This window comes from Hipposideros armiger, unplaced genomic scaffold, assembly GCF_001890085.2.
Source record: "Hipposideros armiger isolate ML-2016 unplaced genomic scaffold, ASM189008v1 scaffold_15, whole genome shotgun sequence".
NCBI lineage: Eukaryota > Metazoa > Chordata > Mammalia > Chiroptera > Hipposideridae > Hipposideros > Hipposideros armiger.
Genome location: NW_017731365.1, coordinates 4548879 through 4572006, shown reverse-complemented (window position 1 = coordinate 4572006; position 23128 = coordinate 4548879). Strand labels below are relative to the sequence as shown.

At 52.0% G+C, this 23128-nt stretch overlaps 1 protein-coding gene across 2 annotated transcripts in view; it reads right to left on the bottom strand.

Annotated features, from left to right (window-relative positions):
• Nucleotides 1-18857, bottom strand: part of CHST3 (carbohydrate sulfotransferase 3) — a 43717-nt gene extending 24860 nt beyond the window's left edge. The window contains exons 1-2 of one of the 2 annotated variants that reach the window (XM_019624178.1): nt 18544-18857; nt 14455-14540 (exon numbers count right to left, since the gene is read on the bottom strand). The gene's annotated coding sequence lies outside the window, so the exon portion shown is untranslated. The remainder of the gene's footprint in view (nt 1-14454; nt 14541-18543) is intronic. The other variant, XM_019624188.1, reaches the window with a different exon arrangement.
• Nucleotides 18858-23128: the final 4271 nt, after the last annotated feature.

Genomic DNA, 23128 nt, shown 5'->3' with positions numbered 1-23128 from the left:
GGGGGGTTGTTACTTTGTGAGGGTGAAAAGGGTAACTATTGCATTGTTCTGTACACCTGAAACTAACAATAAAAAAAAAGAAAAAAAAAGAAAAATCATTTACCCAAAAAAAATAAAATAAAATAAAATAAAAAACCCACACACACACAAAAAAACCTACATGTATATCTATAATGATCTCAAAACAAAAAAAAAAGGTTAATTCAAAAGAAAAGAAAACTAGTTCCCACAACAGCAGGCAGGATTTAAAGAGACCTTTGGAAAATGAAGCTAGAGGTGGGTAATAAGACTGAGCAGAATGGTCTTCCTGGGGCAGAAGAGTGAACTAGTTGAATCCAAACTAGAGCTCCGAGTTTGGCGTTCTATAGAACCATGGGCTGGTGACTCTCCTGGGGTCCATTAAGGTACAAGGATAGACTTAGGGGCTTTTTGAGGGGGAGGCTTAATGTGGAAGTAGAACTTGATGAGGAATCCCCATCCTTGCAGTAGGGCAAAGAGAAAGAGGGGACAGAGATCTGGAGGGAATGACATGATATCTGCCCCATCAGCTGGAAGGCCTGGTGGAAACTCCAGTTAGAGGAGCTGGGAGCAGGCAAGGAGTCCATGCAAGGCCACACAAGACTCGGTGCCCAAGCAGAGATGCTCAGAGATCCCTGGGAGACCTCAGTAGGTCAGTCAGGCATGGCCTTGGAGTGCAGGTGGTCTGAGCAGCCATGCTAACTGTGCAACACTGGCATTCATCGGTTGATGAGACTGGGGATGGATTTCTGTCTGGGTTATCTTTGAACTAACTTAACTGCTCATGGTATTTACCAAGGGGCAAAGCAAGTCAGGCTGCTTTGCGGAACTTCTGCATCTCCCAGGCAAGAAGGAGGAAGAGAAGGGTTTGAAGAAGTACAGGGGAGCTTTTTTTTTTTTTTTTAAGCTGAGCCATCCTGCCACCTGTTAGCAGCTCAGCAGCTGCTCAGCTCGGGCTGGGAATCGAACTGCTGTTGCTCAGAGCTCAAACTCTTGAGCGAGCTCTTAACCAGCTGAGCCACTTGGCTGGCCCCAGGGGAGCTTTTAAAAGTGAAAACATTTGGGAAAGTACCTAGGGAACCTCTGGGTGATAAAAGCTCACCTTCAACCAGTAAATTCATTGGCTGAGTCCTTGTTCTAGGCCACGCATGGGAGGAGGCACTGGGAGTAGAAAGACACAGCCTCTGCCCTAGGGGCTGAGTAATAACAGAAGTTAACATTTAGAATGAGCCGGCACTGTTTCAAACACTTCACACACGTACATGTATCCATCCAGTCCTTAGAACAACCCTATGAGGAAGATACCTTCCTAGATCATAATAGAAAATAACCTCTACCCCCATCTAAGGCAAGCAGAGGCTAAACAACTTCTCCTCAGTTACGAGGTAGAACTGGGATTTGAACGCAGGCAGTGTGGCTCCAGAGTCCAAGAATTCAACCGCTGTGCTATATCACCGAGCAAGCAGATTTAGCCAAAGGTGGGAGCGCAGCTCAGAGTCCCGGCCAGGAACTGGTTTGCTGGGATCTGCCACCAACTTGCTGTGCGACTTTGGACAGCTCTCTACACCTGTTTAAGGCTCACACTCCTCTAAGAGACACACATGTCCCCAAATATCGAGTTCTTGGAGCCTTAGAAGAGCCATACTTTGGAGGCCGTCCCAGATAAGCAGCTGTCACTGGCTGCTCCAGGCCCCAACCGTGCAGTTCTACATGGCAGCTGGGCTGCTGCAGTAGGTCAGATCCCAGGGACTGAGCAGGCCTGAAAGACTGCACCATGAAACTCAGTGGAGGAGACCAGGATAGCATCCTGTGGGCTCCATTTCTCCAGAATCAAGTTCAAACTCTTCCACGTGGTGTTCTACCTGGGGACAACCTGGTCCACCCTAGCTTTCCAATTGGTCTCCACACCTCCCACCATGCAGCCTCCCCCTGGCCAGTGGGCCCCACCATTAGCAAGGGACACAAGAATAGAACGCGGCAGGGCTGGGATTTGAACCGATGTCTGTGTGGCTGCAAAGATGGGCAGTGTGGTGAGGTGGGAAGAGCACTAAGGGGTCAGACACACCCGAGTTATTCCTGCTCCAGCTCTACCCCTCACTAGCTATGACCCCAGGTGGCTGCCTCACCTCTCTGTGCCTCATCTGTAAAACAGGATTAATAGTAGCCCTCTATTACTTTCCTATGTCTGTTGTCACATACTACCATAAACTCAGTGGCTTAAAACAACACATATTTATTACCTTATAGTTCTGAATGTCAGAAGTCCAGTTTCAGTCAGTCTCATTGGCCTAAAATCAAGGTGTTAACAAGTCTATGTTCCTAGGTTCTAGGGGGAGAATAGGCTTCCTTGCCCTTTCCAGCTTCTAGAGTAGCTGTTTTCAACCTGTGGGTCGTGACCCCTTTGGGGGTCGAACGACCCTTTCACAAGGGTTGCCTAAGACCATCGGAAAACACATATTTTCGATGGTCTTAGGAACCGAGACACCGCTCTTCTATTCGTCTCCATGCTTCAAGACAAAATTTCATTTATTTGTAATTAGAAATAAATATTTCACAATATATAATTACATATTGTTACATTATGTAATTACAATATGTTATAATTACAATATGTTATAATTACATATTGTTTGTGATTAATCACTATGCTTTAATTATGTTCAATTTGTAACAATGAAAATACATCCTGCATATCAGATATTTACATTACGATTCATAACAGTANCAGGTCACCTTTACCCAACATGCTTGGTATAGACCAGCAGTTCTCAACCTGTGGGTTGCGACCCCTTTGGGGGTCAAACGACCCTTTCACAGGGGTCACCTAAGGCCATCGGAAAACAAAAAGATATTCACATTTAGATTCATAACAGTAGCAAAATTACAGTTATAGAGTAGCAATGAAAATAATTTTATGGTTGGGGGTCACCACAACATGAGGAACTGTATTAAGGGATCGCGGCGTTAGGAAGGTTGAGAACCGCTGTTCTAGAGGCTGTCTGCTCAAGGCCCCTTCCTCCCTCTTTGAAGCCAGCAATGGCCGGTTGAGTCTTTTCCTTGATTCGTTACCCTGACCTTCTCTTCTGTAGTAAATCTCCCTCTTATAAGGACACTTATGATTACATGGGGCCCACTGAATAATCCAGGGTAATCTCCCTATCTCAAAATCCTTAATCACACCCACAAAGGACCTTCTACCATGTGAGGTAACATATCTACAGGTGCGGGGGATTCATAGATGAACTTCTTTGTGTGTGTGTGTGGGTGTTATTCAGCCCCCTACAGGCACCCACCTCATGAAGTGGGATACAAGGTAAATGCTTAACATGGTGTCTAACTGACAGGAGGCCCATGATGCTTAATCCGAGCTGGGCATGAGAGGCACTTTGAGAGCTTTTACAAAATATCAGAACCTCAGGTTCACTCCTAAAGGTTTGGGGTGGTGGTGTCTGTGCACTGGAATTTTTATAAACTCCCTAGTGACTCTATTGGGCAGCCAGGGGTGGGTTGACTATAATAAGCACTGAATTCATGTTAGCAGTTATTCTTATTCCCCACAGCTACTTAGCACCGAACCTCACTGCCCAGGAGCTGTTCAATGGATGCTTGTTGGTTTAGACTGAACTGAATTACTCCTGGGGCCCCCAACTGCCCCTGGGGTAGGGTAGGAGGGCTGAGAACATTTCTCGCTGCTGCACCGGGGCCTGAAGAATGAGGTTCTGTGGGCAGACAGAGGCTGAGGCCTCCAAATCAACCTCACACCCAGAAATGGCTGCCTGGGGGGCTGGAGGCCTTCCTCCTCCCCAAAGTCCAGTCGAGGGGGCCGACTGGGCAGAATCCAGTCATCAACGGGCCATTGTTAATGGAACAGAGGGGCTCTGTGCCCATTTAACACTTCCCTCCCTCAGGAGGCTGCTCCCAGCTGAGGGCTGGCTTCTGGAGGACTGTGAGGCTGGGGAGGGGGCCACAGGGGCCCCCAGGCTATGAAAGGGGAACATTGGGGGTGGGGGCTAGTCAGAGGAGCAGAGGCAGTTTAGAATATAGGCTTGCCTCATAAGTGAGCAGGCTGGAAAGCTGGGGTGCAGGCGCTCAGTGACAATGCTAGGAAGAGGTTCCAGTTAAAGCTGGGAATCCAGAAACAGCCAATGAAACACACCAGACCCCAACCAGAGCCAGGGGGACCGCTTTCCCCCATGGGGCGGTCATGCCTGACCTGCCTTCTTCCCTTTAAAAAAACAGAACGGTGAAATCACATGTTAAACGGCACCTTTCATTGCCTATAGAAGAACAGTGTTTTCAAAAGGGCTGGGAGGGTTTTATATTCTGTGGGTTTGGGATTTAAGAGGCAGGTAATTCAACCAGGGTTGGGCATCAACGTTCCTTTGCTTCTCAGACCTTTTCTGCATTCAGCACTTGATATGAATAGTGTGCGCTGGATTTCAGGAGGGTGGGGTTTAAGATCCCAAAAACACTGCCTGACCAGAATCCTCAAAAATGTCCGACTCCTACCCTTCTCATCTGTTGACTAAAGCAATCTTCTGGTAGTCTCCGCCAAAGGAATACGTTGCCTTAAAAAAATGTTCTAGGGCTGGCCAAGTGGCACAATGGTTAAGAATTGGCTTGGGACGCCAGAGGGCCCCGGTTCGGATCCCACATATGAGGGCCAGTGACACTGCCCTCCACAGCTAAGATGCTGAACAACAGCTCAACCTGGAGCTGGGCTGCCGTGAGTCACCGGCGACAGCGTGGGCTGCAGCCCCTGTGGCAGTGGGTTGCCATGGGCTACCGTATGTAGCCAGCAGCCAGCATAAGCGGCCAGCAGCCGCAGTGAGCGGCCGTCCAGAGGCCGGCAACTGATCTGCCTCGCCCGGGAAGAGCACAATGATGGTGCCAACTTGGGCCAGTGAAGCACCGTCCTCCACAACTAGACTGAAGAACAAAAACGACAGCAATTTGTCTGTTCCCCTTCCCCCAATTCCCCAGCACTGTTCCCATCCCCCCAATTCCCCAATAAAAATCTTTAAAAAAAAAAGTTCTAGGAGGGTGGGATATCAAAGTGGGGTCCTGGGCCAGCAGCAGCACCTGGGAACTTGGTAGGAATGCACATTCTGGCCCCTCCCCAGAAATCAATCAAAGTCTCTTGGGGGCGGGCACAGCAGGCTGTTTCAAAAAGCTCTGCAGGTGAGTCTGATGCATGCTAAAGTTTGAAAATCACAGCTCCACAGGGATATTGTTCAGACTTCAGGTTTTGTAATCCATTTGGTCAGTCAGACAAGCTTTTTTTAAAAAAGAATAGCACACAATTGTGTAGAACAAAAACTAATAGAGTGCATTATGTGTAATAAGGACACATATGGGTTTCATAAGACTTTTGTTTCAGTTATGGGTGTAAGTCTCTGTCTGAGGTTCTGATTGAACTAAACAAAAAGATTGAAAGCCACTGTTCTCAAGCTGGAATGTACTAATTTCAACCAGCTTCCCTTTTGTAACATGTTTGGATCAGGAGGTTTTAAAGATCCATGGAGTCAGAGTTCCCTTGCCCCCACAATGTACTCATGTAAGCGGTGAGCAGACGAAGAGGGGCCGCTTTTGGGGCGACGGCCTCTTGACAATGCCGGCCTAAAGTTAAACTGCATTTTCCCCACATTTATAAAACTTTCTGTCCCTCTACTGCACCCCTTTCTATGTATATACACCTACAGAAGTATGTGGACCAAATGGCTAACTGGTGACATCTGGGTGGTGGGACCGAGGGGTGGTTTGTTGCTTTCTTCTCTGTAGTTGACCACTTTACTTGAATTTTGTATACAAAACATCTATCATTATTATAAAAACAGTAAAGTTACTACTTAAAAAAAATACAAAGCTGAGGGTCCATTTCTGTGTGGAAATACAGAAAAGGAAAGGCATTCCCAAGGGCCACGCCTCCACCATCCATGCCTGGCCAAATTCCACCTAAGGCTGAGGGCAGGCACCCCACATGTCCCCAGAGCCCTCATTGATCCGGCCCCCACAGCCATAATAAGTCCCCCAGAAGAACAGCACCACCCCCTCCCACCTCCTCCACCTCCCTCCCACCCCAATCTGTCACCCTCTCCTCCTTAGGAAGCCCTTTTGCATCTCCTGATTCTCACACCAGCCTGTGTGCAGCCTGGATCCTAACCACTACCCTCTCTGTCATTATCCAGATGACAAAGGGAGGTTCCAAGAAGCTAAGCCACCTGCCCAAGGTCACCCAGCTAGAGATACAAGACCAGGACTTGAAGTGCAGGCTCTGCTGATGTCAACTCTCAAGCAGTTGCTCTCCTGGCACTATTGGTTTCTCTGCCTCGGGCCGTTCTTATCACTTTCCATTTTGTGTTAGAGTTAACATTTGCTGTAGGTATAGCACCAAATAAATATACAAAGAAAGAAAGAAGGGAGGCAAAGGGAGGTGGGCAGGGGAGGACAGGGAAAAGGAGGGGAGGGGAAGAAAGGAGAGAGGAGCAGGGGAGTCCTCTGGTCACACTTGGGGTGGGAGTGAAGGGTGGACCCTGCCCGTGTGAGGCCCCCACACAAAGGAGACTCAGAACAAGCAATCTGGCCAAGAGGCAGCATGATCCCATGAGATCACCATGGCCAGGCCGATCCCACAGGCTCCAGCTGCAGGCACCGGCCCAGCCAGACAAGAGGGGAGAATGTAGAAAGAATAGCCAGGAGGAGCACAGGGTTAACCAGTAGCCTGGGGGATGCTACCTGGGAAGCTGATGGGCCTGCTGGGGCTGCCAGGGATGAGGGATGTGGGGGCCTTGTTGTGTCCTCAGTGTCACATGGGGGGCATAAAAGGTGACTGCTGAGCGTGGAGGCTGGGATGAGAGTAGCTGGCGTAGCTTGGGAGGGAGCGGCCACTCAGCAATGACCTCAGGCAGTGGTCACACTAGCAGTCCTGGGCAGAGCTGGGGTCTGCAGGGGGATCTGTGCTATTTCCTAAGCTGCTGTTTTCAGGCTGTGCCTCAGTTTGACTAATGGTGGAACAGGAAGCCCAGTAAGTATGATTTTAATTGTTTCAAAACTGGACAATTTAAAAGCAGCTTACATACAAGAAACTGATAATGCTGGTCGCCTTTGTGGAGAGACCTGCATGCTTGGGGCAGGCATGAGAAAGGGATGTTACCATGTATCTTTTTGTACCTTTCCAATTTTGTACCATGGGCATGTATTACTTATTTTATAAAATCTAATCGAACTAAAAAATTAAAATAAAAGCAGGTACCAGTTTTTACCTATTGCAGTAGAGGCAAAGTTCTCTCGAGGTTAGACTCTGTCGTTTTAATAGGCTTCTGAATTTAAGCAGAGGCAAAGCCAGAAAGGAAAATGTGGGAGCCGTGAGTAGCAAAACCGCCCGTACAGTGGAACTTAACTGTCTGCCTTCTCTGCGAGAAATGTAATAACAGAAATTATTACTGTAGTGACTGGTCCCGAGACTGATGAGTGGCCACCCCCAAAGCCTGAGGGGACATGGGGGCTGAGGGGGGCAGCGTCAGAAGGAGCTGCCTGCAGACGATAGAATCCTAGGGGATTCCCCGATAGCCTATGGAAGCCAACTGGAATTGTGCTAACCATGTGGGACTTGGGCATTAAAGGGGGTGAGGAACCTCTGAAGGCTGCAGACCCTGCAGACCTCTGGCACCTGTCTGCTGAGAGCAAGGCAACCTGTCACCTGCTGGGTAATCGCAGAAGCCAGGCCTCTCATGGAGGCCCTTTGTTTCCAGGCCTTTCCAGGGACAAGCACTGTCAGGACCAGGGTGGAGTTGGCACTCCAGCAGGGGGTGAGGTTGGGGGTGGGGGGTGGGGTGGAAAGGAAACCTGCCTTCCAACCCCCAACCGGAAGCCTGGGTAGGGCCCCTATGGCTTCAGAACTGCTCCTGGAAAAATGGTGACTCATGGCCCAATGGAAATCAGAGCTTTTCTCTCACCCCAGAGGGTCACTTGCCCTGTAAGACAGGGACCCATGACTGTAGAATGAATCAGAAATGCACGCCCGAGAAAAGAGCCAGCGTGCACTGCTTAAGGTCAGAGGGCAGGCTGACTCTTGCCTCCTTCTGTTTCTCCCTCTCTGCAGAAAGACTTAAGTTTCGGTTCCTCTCCGCTCCAGCCCAGAGAGTTCAGGAGGCCCAGAAAACCTCTCTAAGCCTCACCAGGAAAATGGGGATTATCAGGCCTCCCTTGAGACTCAGTGCAGGGCTGGTCACTGGCCCCTCCTCTGAGCTGCTGCAGAGCGGGTGGCACAGGCAGGAGGGGGTCGCAGCAGTAGCTGTGGCAGCCTGGCATTCTGTGCCAACAGACTGGGCTGAGGAAACTGGCACTCAGCCTCTTGCTTGACTCATTCCTTTTCCAGGTCGGGCCCACCAAAAACAGGACAGGCGCGCCCCCTGAGGCCCTGTGCTCCTTCCAGAGGGGAGAGTCTTACCCCAAAAGGCCATGACAGCAGGGTTTGCATGGCCAAGGAACTGAACACTCTCTGCCACCTCCTAAATGGATCCACAATCTCCAAGAAGTTCTGGTAAGTGATCCACACTCAGATGAAAACTCCCTGGCACTTCCTGTCTGCACCACACCATTTGGCAGGCATAGATTCCACCTCCTGTGATTCTCCGGTGGCTGAATTTGCAGCTGGAGTGGCTAAGAGCATACATGAGTATATCTGGAGTTGAACAGTCAAGGGTTTGAATTATGGCTGTGTGACACTGGACAAGTCACCTAACCTCTCTGGGCCTCAGTGTGGCATCTGGAAAGTGGAGCTTCCTCCTGCAATCAAAATGATGCAAACCAATCACTCAGCCTGAGGATGCTTAGTTCATCAAGAGCTCTGAGAGACTACCGTCCAGAAAGGCAAAGGCCTCTGGGACCTGGCATAGTGCTGGCCACGCAGCTCAACCAAGCTTTCCTTTTTAAAAGTGATTCCAAGAGAATAGCAGGAATTATTCTCAAAGTTTGACACAGGCTCCTGAGCTGTCCCCTCCCCGCCCAGAATTCCAGTCAGAGGCCTGGCATGGAGGACCTTTTGGAAGTTCTTCATGCTCATCACCACTCCCAGAAGCTCCTGCCTCAGCTGGGTTTACAAGTAGGGGTGGGGTGGGGGCCCCAGTTTGGGAGGGGAAGGGTGGGAAAGCAAGAGACAGCGGTTGGGGAGGGGAACCCAGGACAGGAAGCCCGGAGCTGACCTGGCCCTTCCACATGAGGTGTGAGGGTCCCCTTGCGGGACTTTGGGCGCGAAGTCCCCAGGAAAACAGAGGGCAGGCTGGCAGGTGGGTAGCAGACAGTGAGAGTCAGTGATGTTATGTTTCCCCAAAATGAATCAGTGGCTCGTCCCTGGGCTGTGAATGGTGAGCTGTGTGCTGTGGACTCAGGGTCTCCCATCTCCCTGCCCTCCAGGCTTGCCCAGCATCTCTCCTTCTGTGACCTCCTGCCCGCCCTGTCCCAGGGACCCATGGCTACAGCATCCAGGCTCCGCTCCTGGCTGCGACCCCAGCCCAGGGCACATCCCCACGCTGCTTCTGTCATGTCCAGTCTCCACAATGAGGGAAGACAGAAATGCCAGACAGACCTGGGCTTCATTACTGCCTCTCAGTCCTCCAAGCTGAGTGACCTTGAGTGGATTACTCTGCCTCTCTGAGCCTCAATTTCCTATTCTGTAAAACGGACATTGCTAACAACCTTGCTGGGTTGTGTGGGGCTTAGTGAGAATGTCTGTAGAGGATCTGGCACACAGTAGGTGTTTAGCAAATGGAAAGTATGGCATTCAAGGGCTTCTATGAGCTGACCTCAATTTACTTCTCTAGTTGCATTTAAAAGGGGGGAGGGAGGGATAATACCGCATTCTTCTTGATGCTCAGTGGGTACCAAGAACTGCTCTAAACACTTGTATATGTAAAGTATAGAAAAACATTTTATTTTCCTATCACTCCCATGTGGTGGGTACTATTAGTGTCTCCATTTTACAGATGAGAAAACTGAGGCACAGAGAGGTTAAGCAACTTGGTTATGGTCACACAGCCAGCAAGTGGGGAGCAGTTTTTCCATGCAGGCAGCCTGGCTCTAGATCCTGCACATGTAACCACAACTCTATCCTGCCTCATCTCTCTCTTCTTTGTGCATCCTACAAATTATAGTTCATTCCAACTGGATTACTCGCCATCTTCTGCATTTGATCTGAACTTTCCCATCCCTGTGCTTTGGCCCAGGTTCCCTTCTTGCACTGGAATACCCACTTTCCATGAAGCCTTCCCCAAGTCCTCCCTCACGTCCACCTTTGTGGGCTCAGCACAGTTGGACTGAAGGTTGCTATTTGTGCCGATCCCCTCTCCTCTTCTAGCCTGGAGGTGCCTTCTGCTGCCCCCAGCCCACCCTGTGCAGTGTGAGGCAGGAGCAGGTATGCAGTTCCTGGATAGGCGATGCCCTGGCCAGAGCACCCTCAAGCGTGTTCCCCAGGTGGTGTGGAGAATGCAACACTCAGGGCCCCACTGCTTCTGTGAGGACAGCTCACGGGCTGCCTCAGGGAGGCCACCTGCCAGCTGGGCTTCCTTCTCTTTGCTCAGGGGAAGGGACTCAGGCGTGGGAGGCCTCCATGGACTGGGGATCAGGGCTGAACCTTAGAGAGCTTCAACATATGTCCATCCACAAAGGGGACAGGACTGGGAAGCACTTGCTGGTGGGGTTGAGTAGTGGGGCCCATTGTGCTATCACCAGCCCATCTAATTCACAGGAGCCTCAGAGGGTTTCAGGCCCATCCTTGGGTTCCTAGCCCAACGTTCTCAGGGTAACGACTGCAAGAAGCCATCTGCTCAGGGCCCTGTTCTCCCATTCCATCTCTGTCCCACACAGGGCCTCTGGCCCGAGTCAGCTGCCCCTTCCCACTCAGCATGACGGCCACCACCTCTGCCCAGACACAGGTCACTCCCCGGAGCATCCTATCCTGGGAGCATGGGCACTGTCCCAACAGCCCAGCTAGCAGCTCTTGGAAGGGTAGATCCAGCCTCCTTCCTCCCAGGGCCCCGTGTCACATTCATCACTCATGGTTCCACAGTCGGGTCTGGCTGCTCACTGCATGTGTGGGGCTGTGCTAAACACGGGGGACACAAAGTGAACAAGGCAGACGCTGTGTCGCCTCGCAGAGCTCACACCCAGTGGAGAGCACAGACCATGACACCAGCAACGGCAACACAGGAGGGGAAAGTGTGAGGTGGGGGATGTGCAGGCTGCCACAGGGAGGGCCGCTGACCTGGGCTTCCAGAGGCGACATCCAAGCCGAGGCCTGAGGATGAGCGGGAGCTGGCCACGAGAAAGGAAGGAAGGAGAGCGTGTTCTCAGCAGCTGGACAGGCTACAGAGAGCAGGACGTGTGCAGATGGGAAACGAGGACAGTCTGAAACTTGGAACACTGAACACAAGGTGAGGACTGGTGAAAGAAGAGGCTGGGGGCTAACATTCGCTGGAAAATCGCAGGCCCATGGAAGCCATCAGGTGTCCCGAGCAGTCTGGTGCTTCCTCCAGGGTGGGGTTTCTGTCTGGCTGGAATGGCCATCAGAGAGACAGAGTCCCCGTTCTGCCACTTCCTCCTTGTTCACTTAAGTCCCCCCCTGCTGCCATCTACACCACTTCCTGAGACTGGCTCATTGCCAAGGGTGAGCAGCACTCAGCAGATGGCCGGCCTTGCTAAAGAGGCTGCTATACCATCAGAAATGCCCTGCCCAGGGCCGGCCGAGTGGCGCAGTGGTTAAGAGCTGGCTTGGGAAGCCAGAGGGCCCCGGTTCGGATCCCACATATGAGGGCCAGTGACACTGCCCTCCACAGCTAAGATGCTGAACAACAGCTTGACCTGGAGGTGGGCTGCTGTGAGTCGCCTGCAACGGCGTAAGCTGCAGTGGGGCTGCAGTGGGTTGCCATGGGCTACCGTGTGTAGCCAGCAGCCAGTGTGAGCAGCCAGCAGCCGCCGTGAGCGGCCGTCCAGAAGCCGGCGACTGATGTGCCTCGCCAGGGAAGAGCGCAATGATGGTGCCAACTTAGGCCAGTGAAGCAACGTCCTCCACAACTAGACTGAAGAACAAAATGATAGCAACTTGTCTGTTCCCTTCCCCAAACCCCCCCCCCAAAAAAAGAAAAACAGAAATGCCCTGCCCAGGTTAGCCTAGAGAAGACGAGGGTAAAACATCCGCTTGCAGTGTCCACATGGGCTGTGGCTATCCCTGAAGCCAGCCTCCCCAGAGCTTCTTGGCCTGAACCAGCAGTACTCCCTGTCCACAGTTATGAAAAAAAAATGAAAATGTCCTTGTGTGTGCCCTTTGGCATCTCGGGCTGCCACCACAGCAGGACAGACACACATGGGTGGCATCGTGGCAGGGTTAGGGGTAAGAGCACTGACTCTGGAGCCAGGCTTCAGGGCTCAGACCCAGTGTTGCGCTCACTAGCTGTGGGAAGCCCGCAACTCGTCCTGCCTATGTTGTTCTGTGTGCCCATCTGTAAAATGGCGATAACTGCGGTACCTACCTCAAGAGGTGAGAACTCAATGAGGACAAGGCCCAAGAGGTACTAAGTAGGCGTAGCACACACTGGTTGTCATCACCAATATCTCTTGTGCACCCCGCCCCTAGGCACCTGCACCAGATGCAAAAGGACTCAGAAAAGTAAAAGCAGAATAACATCTCTCAGAGTAAAAATAAGACAGGGTGTCTGACCTTTATGGTCAGGGTTGTTTCAGTTCTTCATCCCCTGCGAGAATGCCCTCCCCATCCTGACTCTGACTCACAGATTCTAGGCTCTAATCTCAGCCTCTTCGGGCATGTCTGTCTTTAACCCTGCAGCAACAGGCCTTCTCCAGAGGCGAGCCAAGGGCCACCCGGCAGCCCCGCCTGCCCATGTGGTCAGAGTTGTGAAATTCTTTGCTGAAAATCAGTACAGTCTCAGCCAGGGGGTGGCCCAGTTTGTTTTCACAAAATTTCCTCAGATAGCGTTGCTTTGGCTCAGGCACTTTAGCGCTTTCCAGAATCCTACAGATGGTGAGGGCAGCTGGAAAAAAAGAGAGAAGGAAGAAGTGGGGAAGAGAGTGGGAGAGGCCCGGGGCCAAATCTCAGGTAGCTGTGTGGGCTCGCAGGGCCGGGCATGGGCACAGCATGTGTGAACAGGCACGTTCACTCACACAGGGCGGGTGGAAAGCAGATCAAAAATGTAGAGGAGGGCTTACAAACATCTAAGCTGTGCAGCCTTCTTATGAAACAAGCTTCGTCAGAAGCCTGGCTCTCACTCTATAGAGGCACATTTCTAAACTCACAGGTATTAATTCACTTACAGCCCTATTACCTATGACCTATTATATCCCTTTTACCATTAGGAAACTAAGGCCCAGAGAGGTTAAGTCACTCGTCCAAGGTCACAGAGCTACTAAGCAGTATTGGGGGCATTCTGGCTTTAGCATATGTGCTCTTAACCCTTATATATCTTGCCTTTTAGAATAAGTGTGTCTTTGTGTTTATATGTGTGTGTGTGTGTGTGTGTGTGTGTGCATGCACTTGTGCCTACAAACGTTGTTCCAGTGTATAATGGCTGTTTTTTGAAATATTTGTATGTAGGGGTTATATCTGAGTGTGTGTGTGTGTGTGTGTGTGTGTATTTCAGCCCATGACAATGTGTGTGATGGCCTGTGAGTATGTGGGTTTGCAGCCTCTCCCACCAAGGCTGCAAGGTATAGGGCTCACACACTAAGTTCCCTATTAGCAGCCTGGCAGCAGTGAGACAAAGGGACTCCCCACCCAGAGGCAGCACCCAGAGACTTCTGGCAGTGCCTGCTCCCCAGATTCCAGAGATTTCTGTTTGCTGACCCAGCTCGGCACAGCCACATACAATGAGAAGGCCCCTGAGCCACTCCCTGGGTCAGAGAGAGAGACCCTCAGCTGCCAACCCTTCCGGGGGAACTGCCCCCACGCCAGCGCCCTGGTTCTCCCCTTCTCACTGGGTGCTGGGTTTTAGAGTGAATCAACTGAGTTAATTGAATTATCAAGTTACCATGAATTTGCTTCCTCCTACCCCACATAGTGCTCCGAGCTTCTTGAAACCACTGGTGTGAACTCACACCACCAGCACCATAAGCTGATAAGGCCTAAGCTGATATGACTCCAGTTCCAAGCAAAGAACCTTTACATTCTGGTTAGTCCAGGAAACCCTACAACGTACATGTATGGTTTTTGAGGGCTTCTTCACATGCGAGTCCCACCTTGGAGTGGCACACGAGAGGGAGAATTAACTTTGCTCCATCCACTCTAAACCAATGTTTATGATGTAAAGAGCTTCTTCAGATGCCACAAAACTGGGAAAAGCACTTGCTATTCTCTGTCGTCAAAGTCAAACTCACCGACCTAGAGACCACCCTCTGCCTCGCCGAGCAGGGAGAGGCTGGGAGACTTACTCAGATGGAGCCAGGCTGAGCTGCAGCCCTCGGCTGTCTTCTCTGCCGCATGCGCCTCCTGCCCCAGCCGCCAGTGTGCCAGCGCCCTGCAGCACAAGGACAGACCAGTTATGGGTGTGTTCCCTGACTTTTGAAGCTCCCAAAGTCAAGAGGAGGGGCTGGACTAGGAGAGGGCAGGAAAGAGGGAGCTGGAGAAGGCAGCCAGTGAGCCAGGTGTAGCCATGGGAGGGGAGGCCAGCACACAGCTTCCAGGCTGGCCTCTGAGATGGCTGTTTACTTGTGGCATTCAGGAGAGGCTAAGCTGGGCACTGGCTTATTTATTTTCCATACTTTCCCTGCAAATCCTTTTCAGAGAGTCCTCCGGAACCCCAGTGATAAATTTCCCAGGGCCCAGAAAAACCCACAGTCCTTTAGCACACAGCCATCTTTGTGGGGAGGGATGGCAAGGATGGAGACACAGTTACTGGTGGCCAGGCGCTCCCATGGCCTGCCTGCCCCCTCCCTCCATGCTAGGGCGGGGGCTGCAGGAGCAACCAGCCAGATTTGAGGCAATGGAGATGAAGGCTGAGTGTGTCCACCTTCAGGCACAGAACAAACTGTCCAGTCAGCCAGGGACCACCCCACATCCAGCTGTGAAATCCACATGCTCAGGGCAGGACAAGCAGCATTTTATCATTTGTTTAGGCACCAGAGAAGGAAAAAAAGGACAAGTATTTCTGTTTAAGGAATGAAAAGAGAGCTGTTTTCCTTTCCTCCTGTGTGACTTCATGCAGGGCAGAGACCTCTCTGAATGTTTCCTCATGGCTAAGATCCCCCTGGCTCCCCTGCTTTGCGACTTCCCAGCGGAGGGACTCACAGCCTGTCTGTCCCTGGCCTTCACCCATCATCTGCCAATGTTCCCAAGTACTTCCATGTGTGAGATACTGGGGTGGAGCCAGGGGTATAAAGATGAATAGCCCCGGTCCCTCGGATGGGCAGCTTCTCCCCAATTTCCATCCTGGATAGCATGTCCACCCCACAGTGGAGGCGGGGAGAGGGGCTTGAGCACACTGCAAAGGCTCTCAGAAACGCACCCAGGTGGGCTTCCTGTGGAAGGTGGGCTGGGGCCTCTGGGAAGTGCTCCTTGTTTAAGGTGGCCAGCTTTTCCCATACTATGGACACCTGTATCAGAGGTTCTTGGGGCAGAAGTGAGGGTGGGCTGAGCAGTGAGGACCCTGCCACAACAGGAGAAATTCTTCTCGGCCCTTGAGGGGGTATAGAATACAACCAGGCTGAAAACACGGCTGCCCCTAAGTGCCTGCAGGGGTGTCCTGAAGGCAGCATGGCTTGCGGATCCCTAGCTTGAGGACTGTGGGCATCTACTGTAGCTCTCTGGGCCTCATTTCTTCATCTGTAAAATGGAGATGGTAACCACTGTCCCTCTGTGGGGCATGTATGAGAACGCATAAGCTGGGGACCAGGTGAGCCACGTGGTTATCGCTGCTCCCCCACCTTACTGCCTTGGCTCTCCTGAAAACCAGGCACCGCAGAGGAGTCTAGCTCTGCAGGGCACGTGGTGCGGGGGTGGAAAGGACAGCCATGACATGTCCGTTTATATTCACCAGGTAAGTGATGGCAGGAGGTGGCAGCTGAGGGCTGATTTCCCTGTGTAACAGATTTCTATCCTGGCGAGGGCCGAAAAGGGTAAGGAATATAGTAATCCATTTGAGAACGTTTACCTGACAATTTCTCCCAAACCCAAACTGTGCTTATGTCTCTACTTACTGTCTCTACTTCTCAGATAAAGAACAAATCATCTCTCACTGGAATTACTGTAACATCTCCCTGTAATCATTCCCAAACTCCCAGTTTCCAGACTCCAGATCCACTTGAGCAGCCTGGTGCCACCAGCCTTTGATTCCCATGGCCCATGGTGTAACCCAGGCTGGGCAGAGTGTGTGGAAAAAGAGGACTGCCGTCAGAGGCCCCAGCACCATGGTAGTAAGTGCATCAGTGTTGCTTCCTTGTTGCCATGGAGAACCAATAGGGACCTTAGAGACAGCTTAGCTTGGTGGAGACAGCATGGCACCAAGGTCAGACTGTCCAGGTTCAAATCTTGGCTCTGGCCCTCACTAGGTGTGTGACCTTGAAAAAGTTACAGTACTTAACTTTTCTGAACCTCAGCTTCCTAATCTATAAAATGGTGATAAAATGCTAACCTCACAGGTATGTAAGGGCTTAATGAGAAAAATGTATGTAGAGCCCTTGATTCACAGAGACATAATTAAGGTGGATATTAGGAAGGGACTGGCTTCAGCCTTCCACCTGAAATTGGGGGTTGCCAAGCTCAGATCACTTCATCTCTCATCTGGGGCCCCAATCCTGGGTGCTGTCCACATTCTGTCCTAATTTCAGCCTTAAGACCAGTTAGAAGCTTGAATTGCACACTGAACCTAGTCACAACGGGACAAGGGTGTGGCTAGGATACATTTCTTCGTGATTACATGGCTCTCACCTCCTTGCACGCGCTCACTCCCATGCCAGTAGGGAATCGTTCCCAAGGCTGCTTGCAATCCCAGTTCCAAGAACACGAGATGTTGCTGCTCCTCTGGGAATCTCAGGCCAGCTGGCACAGAGGCCCCCCACTTGATGCTCAGTGCAGGAACTGTGACCACCCCTCCACCTGCTGCCACCACGGAGCCAAGCTCCTGCTGGAGGACAACTGCTCTTAGACTCATCACAAGACCCATTTCCAGCCAGGCCCGCAGGAGCCAGGTAGAAACACCCAACACCACCCCCAGGTTAGCCAGCTGCCAAAATGGAGACTTTCCTGCTGTCCCTTCTTAGGGGAGCAGAGGCCAGTGATGAAACTCAAGTCCTCGATGGCCAGCCCACAGGGCACAATGGAACCAGCTGCTGGGGCCACTTCCCCAAATAGATCAGGCAGGGCTCCCTGTAACCACTCAGGAACCCCTCCTCTGCAGGAAGACCAATTCCAACCCAGCCGAGGCCACCAAGCTTGGCTCATCGTGAGTCCTTAACAGATATTAATTACTGGTGTCATTATTCATCAAACAACTATTGAGTGCCCACTATGTGCCAGCCACTGTGCTAGATCCAGGACAATCCTTAAAACATCCTGGGGCCCCAGAACACCCAGGCATCTGAAAACACAACTTCAGGTGCAATGAAAATACATAAGGCTTCAGAACCGCCCTGGTTTCTCTGTAAAATTGGAATCTCAGACATCTCCCACCCCACTTTACACATCCACGCCCAGGCCTGGAATCTCCTCAGCATCCCCCTTTCAAGTCCCTCTGAGGAAACACATCCGCTGGGGGGAGGGTCTGTGCTTCCTTCACAGGCCCTGTCACTGCCACCACCCGCCCAGCTGTCCAGCTCAGCACCAGCTTGCCAGCCTTTTCCACTCTGCTCACAGACCCCAGCACGCCAGGTCTGAGTTTATGAATCACTCCCTCCTCTCTCTCCCCACTTCGCCTCCGGAAGGGCTGTGCACACCCAGACACATCACCCAGACACTGAGTTTTCACACCAAACTCGCTCCTGATGTACCCGGAGAACCCACTGCAATGTCTGCTTTCCCCTCCCCACTTCTCGGCCTCCAGGTCCTGGCCACGACTTTCCAAAGACAAGGCAGCCCCACCCCTCCCCGTTGCTCTTTGGGGGTCCTCACTGGGGACCGCAGGGGCAGCAAAGACTGTGGATTTATTTAAGGGCAGGAGGACACGCTTGGTCTACAGATCCAAGTCTCCGCGCTCCCGGAATTGTACATTTCGGTCTTCAGCGTGTGCCTGGTCCGTGTGGCGCGCCTGGTCCGTGTGGCGCGTGCTCAGAGCGTGTGCGTGGTGTTTGTGCTTTAGTGATGATGAGCTGTGTGTACCTGGCAGTTGTGAACCTGGGTGCAGCGGGTCTAGGGGCTGTGGGTGCCTACGTGGAATGTTCCCTGAGCCGGGAACTCCCTCTCCCTCCCTGCGTTTCATCCTCCAAAGTTTGATGCGCGGGGCCGGGACGGGGAAGGTAGGGGACGCACGGCCGGGCGGCCTCCTCCCGGTCCCGGAGGCGGTTCCGGGACGCCAGCACCCAACTTACCCCAGCCTCCGAGCCTCCTCCAGCGGGGGCGGATCCGACTCTTCGCGGCTGGGGTCCGGCGCCGGCAGCATCCGCTCACAACTTTTCCCTCCTCTCGGCAGAACCCGCTCGCTCGCGGTCCCGGCTCTGCGCCCTCCCCCGGGGCGGCAGCGGGGAAGGTCGGAGGGAGGCGCGGCCCGGCCCGGCCGGTTCGCACGCCGGGCGGGAAGAGGCGCCAGGCGGGCGCCGTCCTGCGCAGCGAGCGAGCGATCGGTGCTGCCTGGCGCCCTCCCAGCTCGGGCCCGAGCCGGCGAGCGGCTCGCGGCGGCGGCGGATTCCTGAACCGCGTCCAAGGCGCCCGGGGAGCCCTCCTCCTCCTCCTCCTCCTCCTCCTCTTCCTCACCCCACCCAGCTCCCACCCCTGCGCGCCGGTAACTTGGGAACCGTTGGCGAACTTGGCGCAGCTCGGGCTCCGCGCGGGCCGGGCCTCCGGGTGGAAGTAGGCGAGGAGGGGGAGGAGCGGAGCGGGCTGGGTGAGGGGGCCCGCCCCCGGGGAGCCGTGCTCTCCGGGACCCTTCGCTGGGCCTTTGTTCCGGACGCTGCACCTCGGCCCGCCTCTCCCCGGGGACTCGCTTGGAGCAGCTCGGATCCCCAGCCCCTCCCAGAGTCTTGGGAGGGGCTCCTGGGCCTTGGGTGGGTAGGTTCGGGAGATGCGGTGTGGAGATGGTCGCGGCTTCACCCTGTCGAGCTCCCCAGCCAGTTACCGGCCTCCCATCTGTTCTTCCGCAGACAGACCCCTCCGGCTGTGAGGGTTCTCCGCCATCTCTGCCCTGGGGGGATCTCCCCACTCCCGCTCCCCCTCATGGGACCGGTGGTCCCAGTGACGGTCCCTCAGGCTTCCAAAGACGACCACACCACCCCCTCTCTGGGCGGTCACAAGTCACCCACCCGCCCTTCTGTTCCTTCTGATGCCGCCAGTCCAGGGCTCCCCTAATGCAAGTCCCTGGAAGTGAGAGGGAAGCAGGCTTCATGTGGACCCGCTGGAGCCACTTCGCGGGATTATTGTCTGACCCTCTCGGGTAGCTGGTGCCTCCGGCCGGGGGCTGCTGGATGAGTAGAGTCCCTGTCGCCTCCCGCGCGCGCGTGGGGCAGTGCCCAGCTGGGCTCTGGGTTACAAAGCTAGCTTCATCGGGAACGTGATGAAGGGCTCGGAATTGGAACACAAACTGAGCCCCCCTCTTGCATACTTGCAGGAACCCTGGTGATGGGCACACTCTCAGGCTTTGATTCCAGCTTGCTAGGCTTTTCTCCTGAGTCCCCCAGCATTTAGCAGCATGAGCTAATTCAGGCCTCTCTAAGACGGTGGTCCTGGTATTTAATGGGAATCGAGTTTAGACACAATAAGTCATTTCCTGTAAGGGAGAAATAGGGGAATCCCAAAAAGCAAAAACCTCAACCTTTGCACTTGTCCTCCCCCTGTCATTCTCAACATTTGTCCACGAGAAACCCAAATAGAATTGAGCATGACCTGGGCCTTCCCAGGAGCTCGGCCTCACACTGGGGGAAGTCAGAGGTCCCTGTTCATTATGAGGGTGGAGACCAGTCCAAGCTTCAGCCAAGCCTGTGGGCTGGAGGGAGCCTGGGTCAAGTGCTCCGGACGGTGAGGTGAGACCTGGGTTTCTCTTTTAGCAGAAAAACTCCACTGGGTGCTTTGGTTAACAGTTCTGTGGCCTGCAATAGGGGACCAGAGATTTGGTGAGAATTCAGACCTCGGCTCACCTCTAGGTGAGCTCCCTGAATACCTCTCTCCACATCTGCATCTCCTGGCTGCTCCCACAGTCACATCAACAGGGGGCTGGCCTCTGGCCTGGATCAGCCTGCGCACTCACTCGCCAACAGGTTCTCAGAGCCAGTATCTTCATGCATGGGTTTCTCCAGACTCCATCACCTCATCTCAGAAAGGAAGGTCTCCATGTCAGTCTCACAAATCTGTCACTTAACTGCACCTGCTGGCCTTATACGGGAGGCCTGTGGGACTTGTGGAGTCCTGGATTTTCTTGCTAGAACTTGGTGATGCATTTCAGAGGGATACAAAGGCTGAAACCTAGAGCTGTGCCACTACCAGATTGTAGAGAATGGGATTCTGTGCTCCTGAGGCAGGGATGGGGAGGAGGAGCCACTGGAAAATTCCTGTATTCACCCAATACTTGCTGAGCACAGATTGGATACTGGGGCCCATAGAGGTCAACAAGTCTTCCTCCCACCTTCTGTCTAGAGAAGACAGACCTGTCTCTAAATAAATCCTAGTGATATAATGTTCTATGTGATGTGAGGATGGGGCTAAGGGCCTCGGGTGGGGGGTGTTTCTAGAACAAGACCACAGGCTTGCACAGCAACTCCAAGGGACATGGGACACGTGGAATAGGATGTGACTGTTGGCCCTCAGAACTGTGCAATGCTGCAGCTTATTCCTGGAGCTGAAGACCCCAGGCCTGGGTTTAAGAGATGAGCTGAGGTCTGCAGGTAGAAAACAAGATAGAGGTCGGACAGGGCTTTCTAGGTGAAGGGACACAGAATTGAAAGAAAAGTGTATGAAAAGGTATTCATTTCCCGAGCTTCAGGCTGGCATGACAGCCAATACTTGGGTCTTCAGTGAGTGAGGGTCTCCTGGGTGCAAAGGAGGGGTATAGGATAAAGGTCTGATTCAAGGGGCAGCTGGTTGGCTCAGTTGGTTAGAGCGCAGTGCTCATAACACCAGGGTTGTCGGTTCGATTCCCACATGGGCCACTGAGCTGCGCCCTCCGCCACTAGATTGAAGACAACGACTTGACTTGGAGCTGATGGTTCCGGGAAAAACACACTGTTCCCCAATAAGATTTATGGGGCGGGGGGGAGTCAAACCCAACGCATTGGGAGTTTTCATCCTAAAATAGTGTCTAGGCTCAACTTCTTTCCACAATTGCTCTGACGACAGAACCGGTCTCAGTCAGTTTCTTTTCTTTTTTTTTTTTTTAACCCTGTTTGGAAAATTGAAAGAAATTTCCAGGCCAGAGGCAGTCCTGCAAAATGGTTAAAAATGTGGGAGCCTGAGCACCATGTTAACCAAGCAATCCAAGTTAAGGTCACTAAGAATAGGAATCCTGTGCCTTCTGATGTGATATGATGAGGACACGATGTTGAGTATGAAATATTCCTGGCCCCAAATGCATCACCTGAATCTAGTCAACAGGACACATTTAACAAACCCAAACTGAGCACATTTACAAAATAATTGGCCTACAATATTTAAAATGTCAATGGCATGAAAGGCAAAGAAAAAGTCCATTCTAGATTAGAAGAGCATAAAGAGACATGAGCTCTGTGGGAAGCAGACTCTAAAATGGTCCCCAATGACACAGACACAATCCCCCACCCCAACCCCCAACCCTCACTTCCACCCCACAGCCCTCACTTCGAGTTCACACCCTTGTGTAATCCCTTCCCCTTGAGTGTGCTTGGAACTAGTGACCTGCTGTTAATGAATAGAATACAATAAAGGTGATGAGATGCCGCTTCTGAGATGACAAAAGACTCTAATTTAGGTTACAAAAGACTGACATCTGCCTTGCTAGCATTCTCTCTCTGGCTCTTCTCAATCCTCTTGGTCTGATGAAGCAAGTTGCCAAATTATGAGCTGCCCTGTGGAAAGGCCCATGTTTCAAGGTACTGAGGGAGGGAGAACTCTGGCCAACATCCAGCAAGGAACTGAGGTCCTTAGGCCAATAGTCTGCAATGACCTGAATCCTGCGGATAATCACTGAGTGAGCCTGGACCCAGGTCACACCCTAGTTGAACCTGGAGATCACTGTTGCCCTGGCCAACATCTCAATTGCAGCTTTGGGGGAACCTAAGTCAAAGAGCCCAGCTAAGCCACATCCAGATTCCTGACCCACAGAAACTGTGAGATGATAAATATTGTTGTTTTAAACCACTAAGTTTTGGGGTGACTTGTTATGGAGCTACATATAATGAAAACAACCACTAAATGCAATATGTAATCCTAAACTGGATCCTAGAACTAAAAAAAAAAAGTATTATGAGAGACAGTATTTAGATAATTGACAAAATATAAATAGGGACTGAATGAATACTGATATTGTGTCAATGTTAAATTTCCTGAATTTGATAACTATACTGTTTTGTAAGATGATGTTTAGTTCATTAGAGATACACACCGAAATATTTAGGGTCGTGATTTCTGCCACTTCCTCTCAAATGGTTCAGAAATAATAGAAAATATACTATACATATTATATATCACGTATATATTATAGAGTTTCATTTACCAATTAGTCTGCTGTGTAACAAACCACCTCAAAACTTAATGACTTGAAACAACAAAAACTCATTATTTCTCACAATTTTGGGGATTGACTGGATTCATCCGGAAGGCTCCTCTGCTCCATATGGCATCAGCTGAGGCCACTGTGTTGTATTCAGCTGGCAATTGGGTTGGGCTGGAAAGTCCAAGAAGACTTTGCTCTCATGTGTGGCACCTTTGTGCTTTTCAATGTGGCCTCTCCCCCCCCAACCCCCCCGTGTGGCTATCTTGGGCTTTCTCCCAGCA